The following is a 16,164-nucleotide window of genomic DNA, read 5'->3' on the forward strand; positions in this document are numbered from 1 at the left end:
TCTGCTGCCATAGACAATCTGCCCAAATGACAGGACAGGATATCTTCGATCTCTATGGTGTCTGGGAGGAAAGTCTCTGCTCCGTTCAAGAAGTACAACTTGACCATGAAACAAGCTACAGTGATGCGTGCGAAGCCTTGCTAGTCCTTCGAAATCTTATCATTGATGTCTGAAATTAAAGGAAAGTTTATTTTAGCAGTGAGTATTTATTGTCGGTTCTTAGGATCAGCAAAACCTTCGGAAGCCACAGGTTCTGCAAATGACATGTTTTTCCAAATCTCTGCTAGCAATACCTCGACTGACTTCCTATTGGAGTATTTGTCCTTGGCATTCTCCTTATCAGCTGATAAACAGGTCATCCCTGAGGAAGAGGAGGTGGGGTCATCAGAGGAGGATGAGGATGAAAGTTAAGAACTTCAGGGTATTCTTGCCTCCTTTTGCTTTTTGACATCAGATTCTTAAATGGCCTGCTTTACAAGGTTCTTTATTTCCTTCTGGTATGGTGAACACTTGAGTTCCAATGTATTTCTCTTTTCCATCTCCTTTTTCTTATGTCATTTTCTCTCAGTGCTGGGTGATTCGGCCCCTCCTAACTCTGCTCCCCTCCCTTGTACCTACACTTCCTCCTTTATTTTTTTTCCTCATCCACCTCTCCTCTCTCTCTCTCTCTCTCTCTCTCTCTATTCACCTCCTCCTCCACTCCTGATGCTCTCCTTCATAGCGCCTCCGCTCTTCTTTTTCTCTCCTGTTTACCCTCTCCACACTGTACTCTGCACATGCAGCTCTGCATCCCGACTCCTAATATTGGGCCCGGGCACATCAACTGGGTGTGATGCCCCAGGAGTGTGAAAGATGAGGGCATGACCTCTCATTGCTCAGGGCATGCCTCGCCTACACACTTCCCATGTTACCTTGCATACAGCAACTTCCCATGTCACTGCCAGCAAAACATTAAAAAAGCAACTGTCCGCCGTTTAGAATTCAGTAATCCTATTGGCCGCACTTGGACATCTCCTCCTGCACACGGGCAGACCCTCCAAATGCAGCCTTTCAGTAGTAGTACTATTTCTAAGTGCTTGAGTTCTGCGGGTCACATGAATGGGGTTAAATGGCGGCTGGTGTGTTGTCCTCAAGTGGTGCAAACCCTCAGCATTCCGCCTCTGGCACCTGCATTAAGGATCAGGTGGAGGTCTCAACCCTAGTGTCACCTCATCTGGTAGCGTCCAGTATGTTACTTTGTCACACTATATATAAATCTCTAATGAACCTTAGGTATTTGTATTGATTTGAAGAGGGATGCCAATTTTCCTCAGACATCTTTAACTGCATCACATTTACAGATGGTGGAAGCATTCCCACAAAGGGTGCCTGTCCAATAACAAAAATGAGAACAAGTAGTGAGCCAGCTCAAGAAGGTGAACAAAGAGCACATTCAGGGGCAAAACAAAACAATTAGAAGCAAAATGTATCTAAGAAAAACAGGTGACTTACAAAGGTAACATTGACTTAAGGGGGCATGTGCTTCAAACTAAAGAGGAGTGTTAATTAAATATAAAACATTACATTACAGTGGTGAGTTCAGGTAGGGAGGATGAGGAAGAGGGCAGTGGGAGCTAGATCTTTAGCAAGTGCATGAAGTGTAAGGGATACACATTTGGGCTTGCTTTGATTGTTAAGGGCAGTGGGTTCCAGTGGAGCGGGGCAAGTAGGGAGAAAGAGCACAAGTGAGTGGGGGCACATGGGATGGTGAAGTTGCGTGCAGAAGAGGATCAGAGTGAATGAGTTGGTGAGTAAACTGAGATACAATCAGACTGGTACTCAACAGAAAGACCATTGATAGCTTTGCAGAGAAGGAACTTGAAAAGAGAATGGTTCTGCATGGAGAGCATGTTGTCAGTAGGTAGAAGTAGGGAGGATCTGAGTAGATTGTACAAAGTGTAGATATCAAAAATTAGGACTTTGTTTAGAGAGAGGAAGGAGCAGGAGGAAGGTTGAGGGTAATCTTGAGGAGGCTACCACATTTATTTAATTCATTTGATTGCTTATATCCCACATATTATTCACCAACTAGGATCATTAGGGATCAAAACTAAACACAAAAAAGGATCCTGACTGTTAATCTTCATCACATTTGTCTACAGTATGAATCTCATTTTTCAATATCAAAATATTTAAAACGTTGGATAAATCAATCAATCAATTATAGAGATGAATGAAAAAAAGAGAATCAATGCAAAAATAATAAAAGCACAGTAAAAACACTTTACATGACAGTGCAACAACAATTCATACATATCTCTCCAGTGACAAGTTACAATAGTAAGAATACTGATGAGATAGAAAAAGATCACAAAAGACATTACTGTAAAAGCACAAATCAAACATGTGGTTTGCAAATCAAATACAAACTGGGCCCTCATGAATTCTAGACAATGGCCCTCATTATGAGTCGGCCAGTAACCCGTTGCTAGGACTGGTGGCTTACCGGCAGACTCACCTTACTGTATCCGCTGCCCGATATCCGGGTAATACCGGGATATTACATGCAGCAGAGGAACAGTAAATTCCCATTGGATTCCACAGGTATAGGAACACTGAAGCACTGGCACCGTTAGTAACGGTGTTGGTGCTTCCGTGAAAAATCTGCCGGTAGGGGCCTGAACTACCGGCAGGTAAGGCCTGCCGGTAATTCACAGCCCCTACTGGCAGTTTTTTCCAAACCAGCAAACTTGTACTGAGGGCCAATGTGTCCCCTGTCCATTTGCAGTACAAGGGGCATGTGGTCTCCCTATTCGTTCGTGAACATTTCCTGAATGTTGCTGAATATCAAATGGTCAATGGATTAAGCCATCTGCCAACTCGAGTTTCAGCTATCAGTGCTTCTCAATCTATATGACCAGCCTTCCTCAGGGCAAATCTTATTCTGTCACCATGGAGAGTTTGAAAATTAATCTAAAATTAATCAAGAAGACATACATTGTCATTTAATTATCCCTCTAAGGGCCATACATCCAAATTGGTTACCACTATGATTCATCACAATAAGAATGACAGACCTTCTGGTGTGCACTCAGAATTCTTAGTTGCAGCCAAACCATCAAAGGGAAGAAAATGGTCTTGCCACCCATCCATGTCCTGGAGTGCACCACCTTTATTTATCTATTTATGGTTTGCTTGTTAGGCGCTTATACAGCAAGTAAAATACTGTTTCAAAGTGCCCACACTGCGAAGGGAGGGATCAAGGTAGTGAAACACATTACAAAACACATTATTTAAGAGCTGTTGGAGAAATAAAGGAAAAAGGACGTACCTACAATGTGTTGTGAGTATTCAGAATGTTCAAGTGCAGCAAGGAAGAGGGCAGATGGAGTAAGTGCCGGGGAGTCCAAGCTCATGGATGAGCCACAGATGAAGTGCTAGGATTTTTGAGTGCTACACAGCCTGGAGCCACATTACTAAGTCCGAACCTCCAGGGTGGAGGGTGTGCCAATGCAAGTGCTGAGGGTAGGCAGAAGCTGGACCGATTGGGTGTGAGAGGTCAGGGGCCCGAGGATACATAAGGGCCTTAGACACCAATCACAGCAACTGTGGGATTAGCAGACTAAAGAAGAAGGGAAGGAGGAGGAAAGGAGGAAAGTCTTTAGGAGCTTCCGGAATTTAAGGAAGTCCTGCTAAAGGTGCAGAGGGAGGGGGAGGCTGTTCCAAAGGAGGGAGCCAGCTGAGGAAAGCGATCAACCACCTACCCTCTGTTTAGCAAAATGCTTTACACACAAAGATTGTGTGCCACAGGAACATAGTGTTTTAGAGGGAGAGTATTTAGTAAGAACACATTGAAGATAGTTTGTTCCCGGGCCCCAGACAGCTTTGTGTTGTGGAGGATGCAGAGGGATTTGAATTTAATACCTGCAGCAACCGGGAGCCAGTGAAGACTTGTTAGGACAGGAGAGATGTGGTCATGGGACTTAAGGCCAAAGATAAGTCTTGCTGCCCTATTCCGGATTAGCTGGAGGGGTTGCACAGTGGAAGAAGGTAGGTTCTGGAGGAGGCTATTGCAATAGTCAAGCCTAGAGGAACCAGGGCTCAGGTAACATTGAGGCTCTGGGGGAAAGTGAGAAAAGGGAGAAATCCTTTGAGAAGGAAGAGCTGATAGTGGGACATCTTAGCAATGTCCTGAGTGCGAGGGAGGGAGGAAGGAGAGAGAGGAGTCGCAGATGACTCCAAAGATTTGGGCTTCAGAGGAAGGAGCAAGGGGGAGAGTCCAAGGAGGAAGGCCAGAGTGAAAGGGAGAAGGAGGGAGGAGGGTTCCAGAGCATCTCAGTTTTACAGGCGTTGAGGCAGCGATCGTTGCAGGTGCACTGGGACTGGATGGCAGATAGACAGTCACGGATGATGGAGGGTGCAAGAGGGTCAGCAGGAAGTCTGAAAAAGAGCTGTGTGTCATTTGCATAACACTGGAAGTTGGAGAAGGAGGAGTTGAGGCGTGCACGTAGAGCCAGGTAGATGTTAAAGAGCCAAGGGGAGAGGATAGAAACCTGGGTGACACCACAGGTGGAGAAAGAAGCAGGAGATCGAGAAGGATGAGGACAACTGGGGAGTTGGAGTCCAGAGATGCAAGCACTTCTTCATGGATGTTCAGAAGAGCAGTTTCCGTGCCTCTGGATGCTCGAAATACAGATTGATGGTTGTGGAGACCAACAAGTTCGGTGTGTGAGTTGAGTTGGGGCAATGCCAGCTTCTCCAGCAGCTTCCCCAGGAAGGGGGTGATAGAAATAGGGTGGTAGTTGGCAGGGCAGGTAGGGTCTGCTGAAGGTTTTTTCAGGAGTGGGTACAAAAGGGAGTGCTTAAGGGAGGAGGGGAAAGATACAGTGTCAAACGAGTGATTGCATAATTCAGCGGGTGCATGGGCAAGAGAGCCTATTTTATCCTTAATGGTCCTGATGAGCAAGGGGAAACCTATTTAGAAGAGACCTTCATGGAGCGAACAACTCTGGTAACTTCTTCAGGTGTGACAGGGGAGAAGGAGGAGAAGGAGGAAGGAGGAGGGTGGAGGCCAAGGGAGGTAAGGGGGTGTGGGATAGGTTGTGAGGGGGTGTAGCAAGCGTGATCATGATGTCCTGAGTTTTTGTGTCGAGGTGTGTGGCCAGTTAGTTGCAGAGGGCCTGGGAAGGAGAAGGGAAGGAGGACACTGCCAAAGGGTTGGCTAGTTCCCTGCAGATCTTGAAATATTTAGCCGTGTTGTTGGATGCACCAGAAACCTTTGGCTGTATATGGGCTCTTTTCTTGGCACGGATGGAGAGTTTGTATTGCTTTTGGAGCAGGGAACAGGCCAGTTTGTCAGAGGATGAGCCTGAGGTTTGCCACTTCGGTTATGCCGCCCTGCACTTTCATTTCAGGGCCGCAATTACAGAATCGTACCATGTGTTATGCTTAGAGGCAGGTTTCAGGCTGATCCTCATGACTGGGGCAAAAATGTCAAGAGTTTTGGTGAAGGAAAAGTGGGGGTTGCTGAGGGCCAAGTCAAAGAGCAGCAGGCAGGAAGGCACCAGGTGGGCGGGGCTTATGCCAGGTTACCTAGATCCACTTGCACCTGCTCCCCATCTGCAAAGGAAAAGAAGCTGGAGGGCTCCTTAAGTAGGGAAACAGAGCGGCAAGCAGGAAGGCACCAGGTGGGCGTGGCTTGCTAAGTGGTGAAAAAGAGCGGGAAGCAGGAAGGCACCAGGTGGGCGGGGCTTGCTAAGCGGTGAAAAAGAGCGGCAGGCAGGATTGAAGGCACCAGGTGGGCGGGGCTTGCTAAGTGGTGAAAAAAGAGCAGGAAGCAGGAAGGCACCACGTGGGCGGGGCTTGCTAAGTGGTGAAAAAGAGCAGCAAGCAGGAAGGCACCAGGTGCGCGTGGCTTGCTAAGTGGTGAAAAAAAGCAGGAAGGAGGAAGGCACCAGGTGGGAGGGGCTTGCTAAGTGGTGAAAAAGAGCAGGAAGCAGGAAGGTACCACGTGGGCGGGGCTTGCTAAGTGGTGAAAAAGAGCAGCAAGCAGGAAGGCACCAGGTGCGCGTGGCTTGCTAAATGGTGAAAAAGAGCGGGAAGCAGGAAGGCACCAGGTGGGCAGGGCTTTCTAAGTGGTGAAAAAGAGCGGCAGGCAAGAAGGCACCAGGTGGGCGGGGCTTGCTAAGTGGTGAAAAAGAGGGGCAGGCAGGAAGGCACCAGGTGGGCGGGGCTTAGGTCAGGTGACCTAGATCCACTTGCACCTGCTCCCCATTTGCCACACTGAACTGAATGCATTTCAAATCGAAAAAACAGAAGGGCGGGAGGGAGGTAAAACCTATAATATCATGTTAAATTTAGGTGCTCAGAAGGGCCAACTGCTAGAAGTGTTATTGAATTGCACACTACAGGAGGGGGAAGCCAGCAGTGTTTCGCCGATCTCACAGGAAGTGATTGTATAGTTACAGCAATAATAAATAGGCCTGAAGGAGTGTGTCTTGTAATACCATTAGAAGAGATCTGTGTAGTCTCTCCTACTATTTCCATCACAAACAGATTTTCTGTTTAGGAGCTACTAGTGGGGGGATTCCCTTTCTCTTCAGGAACACCCCTATAAACAACAGAAGTATTGAATGTTGGGGGGCCTTTAATCAACAATGAGGAACCTCCTAGTAATCATGCGAGGGTGGATCTAACGGGCATCAGAATGATTGTAAAGAAGAGATCTTTGTGGAACTAAGTATTTAAGAACATAAATGTATATTTTATGTGTAAGTTTATTCATAAACTATATGACATTAAAGATAAATAAAAATAAAATAATTCATAGCCTTTGTTGGCACACTTACAAAATTGGTGGGACAATTATGTGTTGCTAATCGTTCAGGCCCTGTATCTCAGACAGCAGGAACACACACATAGGCTTCTAGAGCTGCGACAGATGTGGCTCCTGCGTGGCAGTTCTTAAGTTATCAGATGGGTATGAAAACCCCCAAAAGTGGCCACTAGAATCAACCCAAGTACTAAAGGTGACTAGAGCCATGAATCCAGCTACATTAGAGGCTAACCATGTAGCCAACCCTCACAAGTGAACTGAAGACATAGCGGAGAAAATAAATAGGCATGTTGATACTCACCCACAATGGCATAAATGGAAGAACCAATCGAATGTAGGGCCAGCAGCTACTTATGGCCCAAATGGTAACAGGCACTTTCATGTTAGTTCCATGAGGGTAAGCACCTTAAGGGGTTCCCCCAGGGGAGAGGATTTTGTTGTGATGCATAATGTGCCGAGGCTTGTTCCTGGACATTATGAGAGTAATGAATCCTTGGTCAACAAGTGTACCCGTTGGATTCAGTATGTGAAAGGGCGCACTTTGGTGCTCAGGGACAATATTTTGCTCTGTGCTCAGAAGTGCATGTCAGATGGTGAGGGTGACTACATCCAGATTTTCCTGAAGGATAGGTGTTTGGTCCAAGGGCTTCTTGCTATAGAATTAAGGGCTTACCCCCACAGGGATCTAGGATTATTTTAAGATCCTATGTTCCACCCCTCACTGGTTTTACTAAATGGACCCAGTAGCATCTAACCTAGAGTCACAAGGAATACAGGGGTGTAAATTTCTGAATGCAGGGAGAGATTTCATGATGTGGACTGACCACTGGTAGATCTGGTTTGGCAATGGCTAGTAGCCAAGCAGCTATTAAAATGGTCTCATGGAACATTGCTGGGATCGGGAAGCATCACTTGGATTCCACCTGGCACAGCTTTATCCGGAGGCACTGGTTAATCTGCATCAAGGAAACATGGGCCATGAAGAATGTGGAACAGCGAGGTTATCAGGCTTTTTGTGTCACTGCATGAAAAGGCCCAGGAGGGAGACCCACTAGGGGACTCTTGACATAGGTAAATGTTGACCTAAAGTGGGAAAAAGAGGTGTGTGACAAAGGACCCCTGACTTGAAGCGTCTTATTATACACATGGCTCGAGGCCATTACATCCTCTTGTTTAATGTGTATTAGTACCCGGCGTGGGCGCAATCAGAACGAAAGAGCCATTCTGATTGGCCCTCGCCGAGTCATTACCAGGCAGGGAATCCCTGTGTCGGGATTCCACGACCTTTGTCCCCGGCGGGGGGCGTGGCAGCCCCTCAGCCAATGAGGATGCTCGAAGCGGGGCCATCCCCGCTCTGAGCCTCCCCACGGCTGAGAGGCTGCTTTCGCTCCCCCCTGGGGACAGAGGTAAGCCTTTTTTTTTTTACCTCCCCTTTCCTCCCTCCTCCCACCTCCCTGCCCTCCCCACCCCACTTACCTTCTATGCCTTGGTGCCCGGCGGGGGACGATGGCAGCCTCCTGCCTTGTGGAGAGTCGGAGCGGGACCATCCCCGCTCCGAGCGTCCACGCAGCTGGAGGCTTCCCTCGTCCCTCGCTGGGGACGCAGGCACGCTTATTTTTTATTTTACTTTTTTCACCTTCCCACTCCCACCCTCTCAACCGCACTTACCTTCGTTTTGATCCTTTTTCGGGAGTGGAAGCGCTGGGAACACTTGTGTTCCCAGCGCGTCCCCTCCCATGGCCGCATTGAAAAGAGAAAACAGACTCTGTTTTCCCTTTCCCGGCGGCCATTTTCTTGGTCGTTTTTTTTTTTCTGTCCCGAAACGCTGCAGCGTTTGTATATTGTCTGAAATCGGATTGAGGGCAGGCAATGGGCATTCCAGATCGGATTAACGCTGCAGCGTTTCGGCCCAGAAAGAAATGCTTTTAGTGCCCCGGTCACACAGATAATGCGGGCTGGGGTACTCGCCTCGCTCGGGCCTATGACAATGGGCACCGGGGCATTACCTGAGTCGGTAATGCCCCCGCCGCTCGGGTCATATTGCTTCATTACAGACCAAATGGCAAAACCTAACCAAAATTGCCAGTTCTGACCCAGGGATTTTTTGGAAAAATGTATAATGTATGATCCCAAAAAAGTACATTTATTGGTGGTGGGTACATTTTAATCTCCAGTTTGAACCAATCGGGGAACTGGATGGGCTATTGGAAGAGCAGAACATTACTTGGGATATTCCTGTTCTTATGGCTGAATATCCGGTCAGACTCCGTAGTCAGGCAATAGATACCGCTTGTATATTGTCTGAAATCGGATTGAGGGCAGGCAATGGGCATTCCAGATCAGATTAACCTGCAAAACATACTTATCATGGTAACAATAGGTCAAGCAAGATAGATATCTTAATCTCCATTCGTGACTGCGACATGGTAGAGTCTTTTGAGAGTTGATCGGCATAAAAGTGACCATAACCCACTTTTTGGGGTTTTTGGGAATATTTGTGGACAACCACAGTGTCCTATTGGCATGGATACGGCAACTGCTATTTCTTTATCTGTGTACTCACATCGATCAATAACGTGGCCTCGCCTAGAGGTAAACAATAGCATCCCTGGCATCTACCAGGCAGTTTTCAGACCGAAACAATATGAGGTGAAAATTGCTCAGATCATCAGATGATTGAAGAATTGAAATCACTCGTTAACACCATCCAACCTCTAGTCACTAGTTCTCAGGCAGTAGTGAAAAAGCATGCACTTAAGCATGCTGAGTGTTATGATAGAGAGTGCAGGGAGGCTCAGAAGGAACTTACAGCTTGCTTAAAAAGTTGTACTTCTGTAGACAAAGGTTCCCTGCGTACCTTGAGAGCAAATTATAGAATCATCCGTAATCGCAAAGAGAAATCATTTGCAAGCGAAAAGTGGGTCGCTCTGTTAAATGCAGCCAAGCCTGGTGACGCCATGTCTTTTTGGAAATTGGTATCCGACAGCGAAGAAAAGGGTGATACTGTCATTCAAGGCTATATCGGGGCGAATGCTGGTATAACCATTATAAAGTGTTGTATGGAGTAACGAGAGATAGATTGCAGGCTGCACTAAGCTTGGCACCTGTTCAGGTAGCAGCCCCAAGGGACTGAGAGCAGAACCTCAGCTTCGCCATGCGTGAAGGTCAGGATGGAGTACAATCACAGAAGGGAGGTCAAGCTCCGAAGCCCAGACAAAATCCCAGTTGATCTATTTAAGTATGAATCAGTAGTCTGGGTCCCAGTGCTGTGTCGTTTCTTTAGTGCAATACTCAACTCCAACACAGTTCCATCCTGAGTCTTGAAGGGCTAAAATTGTACCAGTCTATAAAAAGGGAACAATCCTACCCCTGCAAACTATCGACTGATGTCCCTGCAGGAAGCTACTGGAATTTATTTTGCGAAAGTTCTACTTAAGCATCTGCAAGAGTGGGTTAATTCGATGGAGTTCATCAGCCGCCTACAAGCAGGTTTCAAGGCTGGTAAAAGCACGATAGATCAGTGCTTCAACCTTTTTCGTTCAGGGCGAAAAGATCTTTTTCCTAAGATCTTTTCACCTAAAAAACGATTTAGAAAGACCGTTCTGTGACCGCACGGAGTGGTGTTTCTTAATGGAACGGTCATGCCCATGCCACACCAGTGTGTGCAGGGGCTGTAGGGCACGTAGGGATCCGGAAGCGCAGGACGAGGAGAAAGGGTAAGTGTGTGAGTGAGTGTGTTGTGTGTACGTATGTGATTTGGTTTGGGGGAGGGGACTGGGGCTCAGAGATGATTTTTTAGACGCATTTTAAAGGTCTCAAGAGAAAAATACCTTTACAATGCTGGTTTTCCGATCAACATAAAATTGGGCATTGTAAATTGGTCTTTTTCTCTTGAGACCTTTAAAATTAGGTATTTTCACATAGAACCGACTTTTTCTCATTATGCAGAAATATGTCGTTTTAAAGAAAGTCAAGATATATGCAGTGTTTATCAACGTGAAAACTGCTTTTGATGGGGTACCATGAGATCACCTATTGTAGGGGCTAAGGGATAGAGACATTCCAGGTTACCTTCTTACGCTGTTCCAACATCTGTATGCAAAAATCAGGCATCTGACCACTGGGCTTTGGCTGGGGTATTGACCGGACCCTTGGAAGGGAGTCAGGGAGGGGATGTGTACTGGTTCCACTCTTATTTTGTGTATTTATCAACAAGGCCATCAGTGCATTAATAGAGAATAGCCGGACCCACCTAGATTGGGTTATGACAGGATCCCTGCCATCTTCTTTCGCAGATGATGTTGTCTGTGGTAGCCGTGGTAAGTATTACACAGACGATCAATGTGGAATTATAATATATATTTATTAAGTTAATGTAACTACATTACAATGTAGTAAAAGGAGGAGGGAGACAACTAGTAGCAGAGGGAGCTGGACGGTTATCATTCAACTACAGTCCATCCTTCTAGAATCCTGTATGCCTCTGAGTTCCCAGTGTTCTATTATTACATACCATGATGTGGTCAGGCATGTCCCTCAGTCATCAGGCAGATTCTACTATAATATTAAATACTACACATCTCCCTCCCTTTATATTATATTATATTAACAAACTATATTCCTTATAATTATACACACAAACTATATACAATTTCTGTAACAATTGTTCCAGTTGGTTAACTAGAACTCCACATAATCTTCCATCTTCTTTGGTAACCGATAGGATCTGCCAACTCTGGACATACATCCTCCATTTCTGGAATTACTTGGCAAGGAAAATTTAACTTGCTCAGATTTGCCATCATATCCCTTTTCCACAGTGTTATTAACTTTACTTTCCTCACCACTGCTTGACTTTCTAAATATCTTAACATTTCTAGCTGTATTCTTGCCTACATCTTTCATTCCTTTCTTGTTACCCATTTCTTTCCTGATACACTTATTATTTTCACACATCCAAATTCTTTCTACATTCCATATTCTTTTGTCCTCCGTCCTGACAGCATTATGAAACGCCTCTATAACTCTAATGGGATTGGACCATTTACATGGTCCACTCCTTAGAGCAGGAGGGAGTAATACTTTGACAAACTGACCAACAGCTTTACACATATCATACTTGCTGTTATGTACCTTCTTATCATAGTTCACCTTGTTTCTCCTTTGTGTTTCCCTGATTTTTTTTTTTGCATTACTCAGATTTTTTTTTATTTCTTCACCCTCTTTAATAATCCAAATGGGAGCTAATTTTGTGTTTGCTTTTCTTCCTCTGCTATGCTCAAAAGGAGACACACCAGTACTGGTATGTGGGGTGAAACGATGGGCAATTATTTTTTCCCTAATGGCATCCTCCCAATTCAACCCATTGATCCACGCCATTCTGATGGTCTCTTTCAGGATTTTATTAAAACGTTCTACCACCCCATTGGTCTGTGGATGATAGATCGAGCTAGTCTTGTGTTTAATGGCAAATTTTTTACAAAAATCTGCCACTTCCTTAGACATAAATTGGGTACCGTTATCGGAAAGAATACTTTCCGGGTATCCTTCTCTCTCACATATACTTGATAAAAATTCCACCACGGTTTTACCCGTAATACTAGAAGTAATCAAAATCTCTGCCCACCTGGTGAGAAGATCTATAACTACCAAGCAATACTTTTGTACACCTTTACAATGTATTGGACCTAAAATATCCATACTTATATCCCTCCATACACTATTGGGAATATCAGTAATAACCATTGGTTGCCTGGAACCCACAAATTTTTTCTCATCACCACAACAAAGGATACATTCCCTAATATATCGTTCGATCTGGAGATCACAACCGGGCCACCAATAGTCATTCCTAATTCTTTGTTTAGTCTTTATCACTCCTTGATGGCCCTCATGACCTAATTCTACAATCTTCTTACGCAGATCCGTCGGAGGAATGACTTTATCACCTCTCATTACAAAGTTATCGTGAACATGCAGTTCATCTGCAACTGTCCAGAAAGCACTTAAATTAGCTTCCTCAAATTTAGATTTCTTCATGGAATCATGACTTTGAATCAATTCTTTCAATTTCTTGATGTTATCATCATTAGTTTCAGCCTGATCCCAAGCATCCTTGGATATGGAAGAATTTTCCACACAAAATACCACTTCCATGTCTTCATCCTCATCAACAATCTCCGAGATGTTGGTTAATCGGGATAAGCAATCAGCAGACACATTCTTTATTCCTGGAACATATGACACAGTATAGTTAAACTCTTGCAGCATCATGACCCATCTTCTCATTCTGTTGGATACTTTATTAAGACCTTTTGACATGAATACTTGAGTCAAAGGCTTATGATCAGTTCGAAACTCAACTTGGTTGCCCCATATAAAGCTTCTAAATTTGTCAGCTGCCCACTTAATAGCCAGAGCCTCCTTTTCTATAGTGGCATAAGAACTCTCTGCACCCTTCAATAATCTCGACGCAAAAGCAATTACTGCTTCTTGACCATTTTTCTCTTGGGACAATACAGCTCCCAATCCTATGTTACTGGCATCCGTAGTGATGATAATCTTGTCTTTGGTACAAAAATTCTTTAATGCAGGAGCAGAGTTTATTGCATTCTTTATGAAATTGAATTCATTTTCACATTCCCCATTCCACTCAAACCATTTCTTCTTGAGTGCTTCTCGTAATGGAACGGTGTGTATGGCAAAATCCTTGACAAATTTTGAGTAATATTCAGCCATGCCAATAAATGTACGAATCTCATCTTTGTTACTCGGGCTTGGCATGCCCACAATGGTATTGACTAATTGAGGTTTTGGAAAAATTCCTTCTGCTGTAATTTTGTGTCCCAAATATTCAATCTCCGTGCAATTTATCTTACACTTATCTTTGCTCAAAGTCATGCCCGCATCATATAATTTCTTACACACGTGTAGTAACCTTTTGTCGTGCAATTCTTGAGTAACAGCATGAATCAATATGTCATCTTGAAAACATATCACTCCATCAGTATCCTTGAACATACCATGCATAACCTTTTGGAAAACTGATGCTGCCGACACTAGTCCAAAAGGCATTCTTTTAAATTGATACAAACCATCATGAGTTATGAACGCAGTCAGTTTCCTTGACTCTCTATGCAATTTAATTTGATGATAGGCAGATGATAAGTCTAACGTCGAAAATACTTTAGAGGGTCCAATGGTAGAAACAATTTCTTGTATATTAGGTAAAGGATGACGATCAGGTATGACACCTTTGTTCAATTCACGTAAATCAACACAAATTCTAAGTTTTCCTGACTTTTTTCTTATCACAACCAGTGGAGAAACCCATTCGCTAGCATCAATACTTTCTATGATTCCATCTTCTTCCATTTTCTTTAATTCCTTGTTGACTTCTTCTCGTACTGCTAACGGAATGTTTCTCAATTTTTGAGCTATAGGTTTTTTATCTGACTTGAGCAATATTTGATGAGTAAAACCTTGAAGACATCCTATATTATCTCGGAAAACCTTTAACAAACCAGCTTTACTTATAATATCACCACCTGCAATTGATTCACTGCTTCCATTACTTATGGACAAGACTGATTCCACACTGGTGGAGTCCACTTTCACTCGCAACTTACTCTGGTGAGTCCAGCTGAGTAAAGCAGTTTTCCCTTCACTTGTGATATATATTTTGCCGTTTGCCACTCTGTTCTTAAATTTCAATTTTCCCCAATGCCAACCGATGACATTAATTCTCACACCTCCATAGGCTCTTGGATTGATATCCGTTTCATGTAAATATTCATGTTTATTCTTGTTCCAAAACTGTCTCGGCAGAAGCGTATACTTTGCACCAGTATCAATCATCATACATATTTCATTGCCATCAATTGACACCATCGCCCTGGGACTTTCCAACACTTCTTCATCATTATCATCAGTTATAGTACATACGCAATCATCTTGATTTTCCATTTCACTGCGATCACTATCAGAATTGTCCCCTATCCAGTTCATGGCATTGTCGCGATATCTGCAACATTTGGAAAAGTGGCCTTTTCCTTTACACTTGTTACAAATGATCTTTAATGCTGGACAATCTGGGTCATCAGCCCAATGATTCACATTGCCACACCTGTAACACTTTCCTTGGCGCTTTTTTTCCACTTTCCTTAATTGATTCACTGGACTGTTCTTCTTAGATACTTCATATGATGAACCCTTTTGAGCATATTTACTTGACCTTTTGTCTGCTCTCCTTGAATTATATTGCTTAGTGATGGATCTCCTCTTAATGGTGTCATTATTGATCATTGCAATCGACTCCTCTTCATGCGTGTCATGCATTTTACTGTTGCTGTTTTCTATTTTTACTTGCTTCATCTTATTCTCCAATTCTTTAACACACTCCTCCGTGTGCTCTACTTCTTTAGCTACTCGAAGAACAGTGTCGAGGGAAGGATCACTTTCTGACCACAATTTTTCCCTTACTTTGCTACTGCGACACTCTAGCATAAATTGGTCTCTGAGTCTCTCATCTAGTTGCTCATTAAAGTTGCATGACTTTGCTAATTTCCTTAATGCTGTGACAAACTTTTCCACACTCTCTCCCTCCTCCTGTGTGCGTTTGCCAAACTTATAACGTTCTAGAATTATGCTCACTTTCTTTTCAAAATGTTTATCAATTTTCTTTACAGCCAGCTGGTATTCATTTAGATCCACACTGTCTTCCTCTGGTAAATCTGGAAGTGTTTCGTACTTTTCTTGGCCAACAGGACCTAAACAATGCAATAGTAATGACTTCCTTTTCTCCACACTGCAATTGGGACCACAGATCACACCTGCATAATGTTCAAACGATTTTATCCACCTCTTCCAAGGTAAAGCAGGTTCATCAGTGCTGGGCAAGAAAAAGGCAAGCGGTGGCACACTGCTGAATGCCATGAGAGTTTATATTTAATGTCTGTGCCAGATGTCCTGAAGCGCAATGTGCAATGTAAGATGAAATCTGACAAATGTGGGCTTTATTTTATGCAACCATCGCTAGCATACAAGTATTCATCTCCTCTTGAAACTTGTGTGGAATGCACATACTATCCTCAAGTGGATGAGTTACCACTATGTATCTGCAGATAGTAGTTCACTCATATATAATTAATAGCATTGTTCCTCGAAATTGCAATGTGCACAGATTGCACTTTTCCAACTCCTACTGTACTGCCTACACCACCTTGTCACCGTGCGTGAGAATTGCAGGCTTGCATTGGAAAACAGCGGCGTACTGCGCCTTTAAGAAACATTTCCTGCTCGAAGGCATTGAGCGCATGCGCAAACTCCGATGTTAAAGTAACGTAAGGCAG

Source organism: Ambystoma mexicanum, chromosome 13 (assembly GCF_040938575.1).
Source record: "Ambystoma mexicanum isolate Mex_15411 chromosome 13, UKY_AmexF1_1, whole genome shotgun sequence".
In the NCBI taxonomy this organism is placed as follows: domain Eukaryota; kingdom Metazoa; phylum Chordata; class Amphibia; order Caudata; family Ambystomatidae; genus Ambystoma; species Ambystoma mexicanum.